This window comes from Triticum aestivum, chromosome 4D (assembly GCF_018294505.1).
Source record: "Triticum aestivum cultivar Chinese Spring chromosome 4D, IWGSC CS RefSeq v2.1, whole genome shotgun sequence".
NCBI classification, from domain to species: Eukaryota; Viridiplantae; Streptophyta; class Magnoliopsida; order Poales; family Poaceae; genus Triticum; species Triticum aestivum.
The window spans coordinates 417,460,293-417,470,361 of record NC_057805.1 but is presented as its reverse complement, the minus strand read 5'-3'; the positions used below and the strand labels follow the sequence as shown (position 1 = coordinate 417,470,361).

General features: G+C 41.9%; 1 long non-coding RNA gene and 1 pseudogene across 2 annotated transcripts; both read left to right on the top strand.

The window, feature by feature from the left end:
- The first annotated feature begins 474 nt into the window (after positions 1-474).
- On the top strand, positions 475-4,219 carry LOC123098269 (wall-associated receptor kinase-like 14; annotated as a pseudogene).
- An 848-nt stretch (positions 4,220-5,067) lies between these two features.
- LOC123098268 (uncharacterized) lies at positions 5,068-9,758 on the top strand. 2 transcript variants are annotated; one of them, XR_006447699.1, is made up of 5 exons: positions 5,068-5,289; positions 5,397-5,461; positions 5,590-6,743; positions 9,029-9,096; positions 9,191-9,758. It is a non-coding gene; the product is annotated as an uncharacterized lncRNA (long non-coding RNA). The 2 variants fall into 2 exon arrangements; XR_006447700.1 differs by lacking the exon at positions 9,029-9,096.
- Positions 9,759-10,069: the final 311 nt, after the last annotated feature.

The following is a 10,069-nucleotide window of genomic DNA, read 5'->3' as shown; positions in this document are numbered from 1 at the left end:
AGGCTGCGCCCCGCGTTCCAATTATAATTCCCCGTTTCCAACCCGCTGTTTTTTTTCTTTTTTTAGGGGACACTGTTTTTTTCTTGACCCGCCGAAGAAAGGACCGTCTTTCCATTTATGTGGGATCATTTATTTCTCCGGCCTGTAAATAATATTTTGGGCCATCATGCATGTGTACTGTTTAATATGATTTCTGAAGCTGGGCTGTATTTTATATTCTAGTAAAGTAGCAAGGTTGGGCTGTTCGTTCATTTATGGGCTTTTAACATAGCCCAGTATCGCTTGGTTATTTAAAATGACAAAATACTCTTTTGAGAATAAAATAGGTGAAGTTGCTAAAAAAAGTACTCTCCGGAAATCCTACAGACATCTCAAAAGAAAAGGAAAATTCGTACAGCAGCAGTTCGATCATGGGAAGGATTCGTTCTTATGTCTCGTGAAATTTCATAATATTCCAACATTCGCTCTAATATAATTTGCATTTTTTTGTCCATACAAGGTCTCTGTAACTCTTCTGCAAAACTGCAGCCCTTATCGGTTTTTTATGACATTTCTGCACGTTTTGCAGGAATAGTTTTTGGAGCCATGGTGATGGGCATCGGCTGCGTGGTGTGCCACCTGGTGAAGCGCCGTTCCGCGTCCATCCGGTCGCAGCAGAGCACGAAGCGGCTCCTGTCGGAGGCGGACTGCACGGTGCCACTCTACTCGTACCGCGAGATCGAGCGCGCCACCAGCGGCTCGGCACCGGCGCCTACGGCACGGTCTACGCGGGCCGCCTCAGCGACAACCGCCTCGTCGCCGTGAAGCGGATCAAGCACCGCGACAACGCCGGCGGCGGCCTGGACTCCGTCATGAACGAGGTGAAGCTGGTCTCCTCCGTGAGCCACCGCCACCTGGTCCGCCTCCTGGGCTGCTGCATCGAGCAGGGCCAGCAGATCCTCGTCTACGAGTTCATGCCCAACGGCACGCTGGCGCAGCACCTGCAGCGGGCGCGCGGCCGCCCCGCCGTGCCCTGGACGGTGCGCCTCCGCGTGGCCGCCGAGACCGCCAAGGCCATCGCGTACCTGCAGTCGGAGGTGCACCCGCCCATCTACCACCGCGACATCAAGTCCAGCAACATCCTGCTCGACCACGAGTACAACTCCAAGGTGGCCGACTTCGGGCTGTCGCGGATGGGCATGACCTCCGTCGACTCGTCGCACATCTCCACGGCGCCGCAGGGCACCCCGGGCTACGTGGACCCGCAGTACCACCAGAACTTCCACCTCTCCGACAAGAGCGACGTGTACAGCTTCGACGTGGTGCTGGTGGAGATCATCACGGCCATGAAGGCCGTCGACTTCAGCCGGGGCCCCAGCGAGGTCAACCTGGCGCAGCTCGCCGTGGAGAATGTTATTTTATTGTGTTCCAAATCCCATATAAATGTTGTACTATAGATGGAGTCCTACCAGACTACAGCATGCCAACCGTGCTAGACGTAACATGACTACAACTTCATGTCCACCAAAAAAAGAGAGTTGTTTGCCCCTTTATATAGTACCAGCTAGTCATATAATAGATGTGAGAGATCTCCACCAGATTAGCACGTAGAGGGTTTGTCCTCTCGTGTATGTAATACTCCTTCCAATTATAGTGAGACGCCTTCGTGTGTTCGTGGTTTTCTCCCGCAAGGATTTTCACGTAAAAATCCGTGTCTCTTTGTCTCATTTATTTCTCGTTATTATTTAACAAGTGGTATACAGAGCCAGATTCATCTGAGCAGATACGAGATTTGAGAGACGAGAGGTTAGGGTTGCGGCGTCCTTTGTGCCGCCGCCGACGCGACCTGGCGATCCAAAGCCAGATCGATTTTGGAGCACTGCCGCGAGAAGCCGAGACCGACAGAAGTTCTCTTCGTACGTACGCGTACAAATCGCTCCAAGGTCGGAGCCGTTTTGTCCGATCCGCAAGTTGCTGCTGCTACTTATACAAGCGCAAGTCGCCGAGTTCCGCTGCTGCTAGTACAAGATCAAGTCCCGAGGCTCCCGTGTTCAAGCTGCTACATCTCCACGTGAAGACCCAGTCAATCAATCTTTGGTATACTCGCTTCTAGTACGTGAGCAATTCCAACAAATCAGCTCGTTCTCCGAGATCGATTGATTTCAAGTCCTCCGTGGCAGTACTACTGCTGTTGTTCATCACGTGGAGGCTACAGTACTAGTTCAGTTTTTGTTCTCCGTCCGTCGCTGCGGCCCATTATCTACAAGGTGCTATTTACCCTATTCCGTTTGATCTGCATATTAAATTCTATCAAGAATTTTTCTACCGGCTTGTACTACTTTGTGAACACAGATTTAATCTACTCATGTTATTCATGAAGTACGATATTTCGCTGCTGGATCATGACACAAAGTTTACCCTATGGCAAGTCGAGATGTGAGCGTTGTTGGCGCAAGCCGATTATCAGGATGCACTCAGTTTTTCTTCAAGGTGGAGTTTTGAGGATTATGGCCCGTCGGGATAATGGATGCAATTTGCTGCAGTTATTTGAAGAACGCAATTCAGTTATCAAGAAAAAAAGGGTATGGAGGAGGTAATTATTAAGCCTGTTGGTAGCCAGCATATACACTATTCTCTTCATAGTTTTTTTGTTGTTATGCATGTGAAGGTTTTGTTTTGATATTTATGTTCGCGATGAGAATCAGTTGAGGTGCAAGAAGGAGATTGATTTGTTTCTGCTAGATACTACAACATTTAGGGTTGTTAAGTTTCAAGTGCAATTCAGTTGTCTGTGCTCTTTCAAGAGGGGTCTATTGCGGGGTTGAAACTCCGTTGCATGTTAAGATGGTTCCTTCATCCGACAGTTGTTCTACAAGAACAGTTTATGATCACATCATGGATTTTTCATTAACCACTACAAGTTGGCAGTTTTTTGGGTGCACGTGATGCCATCCGTATCGTATGCTCTTGCATGAGTATTGTTTTCCGAGGTTTGTGCTTTCTGTTTTGAAGCACGTTCAGATTTCATGCGATGAGTTCTTCACAATGTGATGCGCACCAAGATGTTGCACTATGAGCTATGCGCTCGTTCAGGCACCACAGGAGATATGATGACTTATGCCATTTGATGATTGAGCAATTTCAGTTTTTGAGGTCAGTGGCACAGACTCGGACTTTTATTGGGAGACCAAGTTTTGTTAGTCTGCATTGTTGATAGTTGTGCTGTTTTCTGGACGACCTACTGACTGATTTGCTCAATATGACTTCATGAGAAGTTTATTAGTCCTATGGACGTTTCCAGACACAAGGTTTACTTGTGATGACTTTAATTGAGGAGTTGATGCTATCTATGATTATTGTAAGGGATTTGCCTCAAGGTGGAGTGTTATTTTATTGTGTTTCAAATCCCATACAAGTGTTGTACTACAGATGGAGTCCTACCGGACTACGGCATGCCGACCGTGCTAGACGTAACATGACTATAACTCTGTTTCGTGTCCACCAAGAAAGAGAGTTGTTTGCCCTTTTATATAGTACCAGCTAGTCATAGAATAGATGTGAGAGATCTCCACCAGATTAGCACGTAGAGGGTTTGTCCTCTCGTGTAATGTAATACTCCTTCCAATTATAATGAGACGCCTTCGTGCGTTCGTGGTTTTCTCCCGCAAGGATTTCTATGTAAAAATCCGTGTCACTTTTTCTCGTTTATTTGTCGTTATTATCTAACAGAGAAGATCGGCGAGGGCTGCGTGGACGACATCGTCGACCCTTTCCTGGACCCGCACCGGGACGCGTGGATGCTCACGTCCATCCACAAGGTGGCGGAGCTGGCGTTCAGGTGCCTGGCGTTCCACAGCGAGATCAGGCCGTCCATGGCCGAGGTCGCCGACGAGGTGGAGCAGATACAGGTCAGCGGGTGGGCGCCGTCGACGGACGACGCCGCGTTCATGTCTACCACGTCGTCCCTCTGCTCGTCGGCGCCGTCGCGCGGCACGGACAAGTCGTTGGGGCCGGACAAAGGCAGGGGCGAGGCGTTGTCGACGTCTGCCCCGGCGATGGCGGTGGCAGCGCGGGAAACGGAGAAGGGCGCGGCGGCGTCCTCCCCTGTGTCCGTCCAGGAGCGGTGGTTCAGCGACAGGAGCTCCCCTTCCTCCAATAGCCTGCTCGGGAATAGCAGCTCGCTTCACTGAACTGAAACACGCCGCATGCCATGCTCCTCCTGACATCCATTCCATCGCTGTTAGTTTAGCTGTAAAATTTAGAGATGTACGATTTCTTCTAGCTAGCTACCAAAGAAAAGAAAACGTGCGATTTTCTGGTCTCTTCTTGCTCTGCTCTTTCTTTTTTCCTTTTCCTTTTGCGTTGGTTCCAAGCAATCTGTAAATGAAACCGGTATTAGTCTACTCAGACGCCATGTTGACAAGCCATTGATTCGACCAAGTTGACGTGCAGACGGAGAGATGATTGTCTAGAACTCACTGACAAAATTTTCCACGAACGGTGGAGCCGGGGGAAATCCGGTAAAATTCCCGGTAGCATTTGGTCCTTGGCTTACATTTCGTGGTCCAGATAAAAGTACGACGGGGTCAATTCTCGGCCAGGTGAAAGTACGTGCCGGCCACGCTTACACACAGTGACATTTCCACGCAGATGCAGCACGTACGTACGCGCCTGGATCACCTCGTAGGATCCGCCACCGGAAGTGTACGATCGACGACCCATCTACTCTACAGAAAACCAAAATTGTGTGCACATTATACCCATACAATCGAAATCGTTTTCCCTGCCGGCCCATGCTAGCTTCAAGTGTGGAAAATCGATTTAGCTACTTTTCAGTCAGCTGAGTTTTTTGATTTGTGTCAGTCGAATTCTAGTCCTTTGGATCTTGTTTTGAGATGCGTGCTTTATTTTTTTCCCAGCGGTGCTTTGTGCTATTGTTTTGGCCCTTTGCAGTATCGACTGATATGTGTTTTGCGTCAGTCGGCTCGTTTTTTGCTGGGCTCGTGGAGCTGGCGGGTGGTGGCTGTCTCATGCGCGCCCGTTAAGAAAGCCCGGCCCGTTTCTGTGGAACGTGGACAGTCGCCGCCCCTCTCGTCTTATCCTCTTCCTCCTAGTCTTCTGTCAGTCACTCGCTCATCTCTCTGTTTCAGTCAATGTCCTCTGCTCTTCCTCTTCCTGGCGCGAGCTAGGGTTCGTGGGGTTAGTTGCTAGATATTCTCCCACTGCCTCATCTGCTCCTACTGCTTCAGTCCATGGCTTCTGTTCTTCGTCTTCCTGTCGCGAGCTAGGGTTCTTGGGGTTTGTTGCTAGGTCTTCTCCCTGTGCTTAATCTGCTCCTTCATATGCTTGAGGTTCTTGTTTCTTTGTTAGATCTGCTAACTTAGGTGCTTTTCCATGGTTATCTTTGGTGTTTGCAGGTGTTTCCAATCGGGCTATTTGGTTGCTGTTGGATTGGATTTGCTGGCATCTCATTTTTTTTCAGGTATTTTTTGTCTGCTGCATCCTTTGCCTTAGTTCATCTTGCTCTTTTCTCTTTAGTCCCCTCATGCGCCTAACTTTGCTAGATCTGCTCACCTGGGTGCTTCTCTGTGTTTTTTATGGTGTTTGCAGGTCTTCACAGTCGGCTGTTTTGGTTGCTGTAGGATCTGCCGTTGCTGCATCTCATCTTTTTCTAGTCCTTTTATTGTCTATTTTTTAGTAATAGGATGTTGTCCTGAACCCATGAAGTAGCAGGATGGTGGTCTGATAATGTTATTTCTTCATTTTTGTAGTGTCCATTCGTTTTGTGTCAATGATTTTTTCTTACACTTTTGCTTGATGATGAATTTCTGGAAGTTTAGGTTTTTGGGAGATGTAATATGTTAACATTTAGTAAAGATTAGGCAGGTTTTTTTGGGCCATGTCTATCCTAATTGTGTGAATGTATATATATTTATCATCAAGGCTAATTTAAATTCAATGAGTTTACTACTGTATCTGTAGCTTTTTTTGATATATTACACTGTATATTGTAGGCTAGTTTTAGTGTTCTTGCTTTTGTTTAATGTGTGCATTTTTTGTACAATGAGTATGCAAGTTTGTAATTGTAGCTTTTTTGATTTTTAGGAATTAGGCTGTTTGTACTCATACTCAGTTGTGTGCATTTTTTTAGGCATTTAGTATATCCTAGATAGTTACTAATGTAGTCTATCATGAATCTTCTTTTTGCTGTTCTAAATTCTGTGTAATTTCAGTACGATGAACATGCAAGTATCTTATATAGGTTTATTTAAATTTTTTTAAGATGTGAATGTATATATTTTGTTTTCAATGCCAATATCCCAGTTGATATTTGATGAATCCACACTAGTATAAGTAAAATTACGAACTGAGTTATATATTACGTTATTTTTTCATGTAGATTGAATTCCTTTTTGTTTATATCAATATACCTGCTCGCAATCACTAGTGTGTAGTTATACATTCTTTATTTTTTGTAAGTTTCCAAATTAGATTTAGTGAATTCTTTTTCTGTGAGTTATAATCAGATTTGAGAGTGTTTATTTCCTATAGTCAATTTAGGTTGTCCTTCCTGTTTATTCTCTTTTGTTTAATTATGTAATTTTGTCTTTTTTATTTAATATTTTTGTTGTTTTCTTTCCCCTGTAGATATGGTTTGCCCCGTTTATCGTTACCCGGGTGCCCCTTGTGTACCATTTGCGGCAAATCAATAAGTTCCTGAAGTTTTTGATGTTGTGCTTGATGAGGACTGCTTCAGGAGGATGGTGAGTTGTATTTTATATTTTCTTTTATAAGAAATCTTTAATTATGTACATATTAGTATGTATTCTTTTTGAGTGCTCTCATGAATTCCTGTCAAGTATGGTTGTGTGCATATAAAATGTGTGCAAGAAGTCTTTAATTCTCTACTTTCCAGTCTGTGTGTTTCTCCACTGCTCTCATGAAACTTTTGCTAGTATGGGTTGTGTCTATCCTAATTGTGTGAATGTATATATTCTATCATCAAGGCTGATTTAAATTGAATGAGTTTACTACTGTATTTGTATCTTTTTGATATAATACACTGTATATTGTTGGCTAGTTCTAGTCTTCTTGCTTTTGTTTAATGTGTGCATTTTTAGTTCAGTGAGTATGCCACTTTGTAATTGCAGCTTTTTTGATTTTTAGGAATTAGGCTGTTTGAACTCATACTGAATTGTGTGCATTTTTTTAGGCATTTAGTATATCCTAGTAGCTAGTAATGTAGTCTAGCATCAATCTTCTCTTTTGCTGTTCTAAATTCTGTGTAGTTTCAGTATGATGGTCATGCAAGTATCTTATATACGTTGATATAATTTTTTTAGATGTGAATGTATTTATATTGTCTTCAATGCCAATATCCCTGTTGATATTTGATGAATCCTCACTAGTATAAGTAAAATTAAGGATTGAGTTATACATTATGTTATTTTTCATGTAGATTGAATTCCTTTTTGTGTATATCATTATACCTGCTCACAATCACTAATGTGTAGTTATACATTCTTTATTTCTGTATTTCTATAACCAGGATATATCATAGGCTTTTTATGGATATTTTACTGTTGTAGAATATGTGCAAGTTTTACAATTTTGCGTAAGTAGATCCTGATGTTTTTAATGTTAGATTTTTTTTTTGCTACTGTACTTAGTCTGCAAGTTTAGAATTATGACTCTGCAACTTTTAATTGTAGTTTGTATTACGATGGAGGTTTTTATATAAATCCTCTTGTCTCGTAGTGTGTGCAAGTTTACTTCGATGAAACATCGAACTTTTTGATATAATCCAGTGTATCGTGTACGCTAGATTTAGTATTGTTTCTTGTTTTTGTAAAATGTGTGCAATTTTAGTATGACGAGGATGCAAGTTTGTCATTGTAGGTATTTAGTACGCACTAGTATATTGCCTCATAATGAAGGTTTGTGCATTTTAGGTATTAGTTTCCTGTACTCATAATGATGGTTTGTGCATTTTTTGCCGTTGTAAAATGTGTGCAATTTTAGTTTGACGAGGATGAAAATTGTAATCTGGAGTTGTATTATAATGGAGGTTCTCTTCAAGTCTCCGTGTTGCATTTGTGTGTGCAAGTTTAGTTCCATCAACATGGAACTTTTTGATACCATCAAGTGTATCATATAGGCTTGCTTGTGAGTCCTATTGCTGTTTGTAAATTGTGCGCAATCTTTAGTGCGATAATGATGCAAGTTCTTATTGTACACTTTTTCATTTTAGGTATTAGTTTTCTTGTACAATGGATCCATAAATATCTTAGGGTATTTATGGATCCTTTTGCTGTTGTAGAATGTGTGCAAGTTTTAGAATTCTGTGTAAGTAGATCCTGATGTCTTTAATGTTATTATGATTTTTGGCTACTGTACTTAATGTTAAAAATGTGTGCAATTTTAGTATGATGAGTATGCAAGATTGTAATTGTAGGTATAATACCACATAATGAAGGTTTGTGCATTTTTTGCTATTTGTAAAATGTGTGCAATTTTAGTATGATGAGGATGCAACTTGTAATTTGGACTTGTATTATGATGGAGGTTTTCTTGACGTCTCCATATTGCATTTTGTGTGCAAGTTTAGTTCCATCAGCATGGAACTTTTTGATACCATCAAGTGTATCATATAGGCTTGTTTGTGGGTCTTATTGCTATTTGTAAATTGTGTGCAATTATAGTACGATGATGATGCAAGTTCTTATTGTACACTTTTTCATTTTAGGTATTAGTTTTCTTATACTCATAATGAAGGTTTGTGCATTTTTTACTATGACCCTATTACCTTTCAATGTATGCGCTTACAGTAACTTATAATCCCTTGTATCATATAGGCTATATTTTTAAACTGTTTCCTGGTGTATGATGCGTGCAATTTTAGTATGATGAGAATGCAAGTTTTAATTGTACTTTATTAGGTTATAGGAATTATGTCTGTGCACTCTAATTCAAGCTTTTGCGAACTTATTTTTTTCAATTTGCTTTAAAGATTTGTTTGTATTTTTGATTTTGTTCTTGTTCAAACCAGTACATCCCCTGCAATGTGAGGGCTTTCGAAGCTGCTTACATCCAGGAGCACAGGACTGTTGCCCAGATGTACTGCTTACATGCACTCTGCTCTATTTTGCTGCAACTCTGAATACTCATGATCTGCACACAACTGACCACCAGTTACTGTATTTTGGTCCAGGTAATCTTCCTCTACTCCACTTTCATCGTGATCACTGCTGCAATCCAGGTAATTTTCACTATTGCAGTCAGAACTATACTCATCAGCTTCATCTTCATTACTTCTTCACTTTGATGATTGCTTGATATTGGTTCTTCTATTTTGTGGTGATCCTGCAAGATAAGTTATGCGATGTACTGCTTATGTACTATTTAACTTCATGAAAAATATTTAAGTTAGGTTCTATTATAATAAGACATACCTGAGCATCCATGCTATTGTCAAGAGCGAAGTGAAACTTGTTATAGGGATTGACATGTCGTCGCTTTGAAGGTGACTCATGAGAGTCATCTACTGCAGTAGTTGTGTGTACGACTGTGCTACTCCTGGTTCCAGAACCTCATTCATCAGTTGGCAACTTTGCTTTCCAAAGCGAACTTCAATTAATTCCTGTAAATTATTCTTCAGAGACCTTGCAAAAGTGTGTATTCATAATTATTGTGCTCTATGCTTGTAGTTTGTTTTCTTTGTTTCTATGCTTGTAATGAAAAATATAGTCAAAACAAAAACAAAAAAAAGATTCTCACAATGTTACAAATCAATACAGTCACCATATAGCAGTCCACCCACTAGTATTTTTTTGGCAGGCTCAATAGGTAGATGAAGAAGATAAGCTAAATTATTTTGCTCGTCTGGTACGGTACTGGTAACTTGTCTGAAAATATGATTTTCTTTGAACATCAGTACAGACATAAGCGCTCATGTACACGCACTTATATGAACGCACACACGCAAACCCTATTCCTATAAGCACTTTCGAAGGACTGAGCCGGCATATCATCTTGAAATTTACGAAGTCACCGTAGGCACTATAATTTGTGCAAGTCGATTTCGTACCTC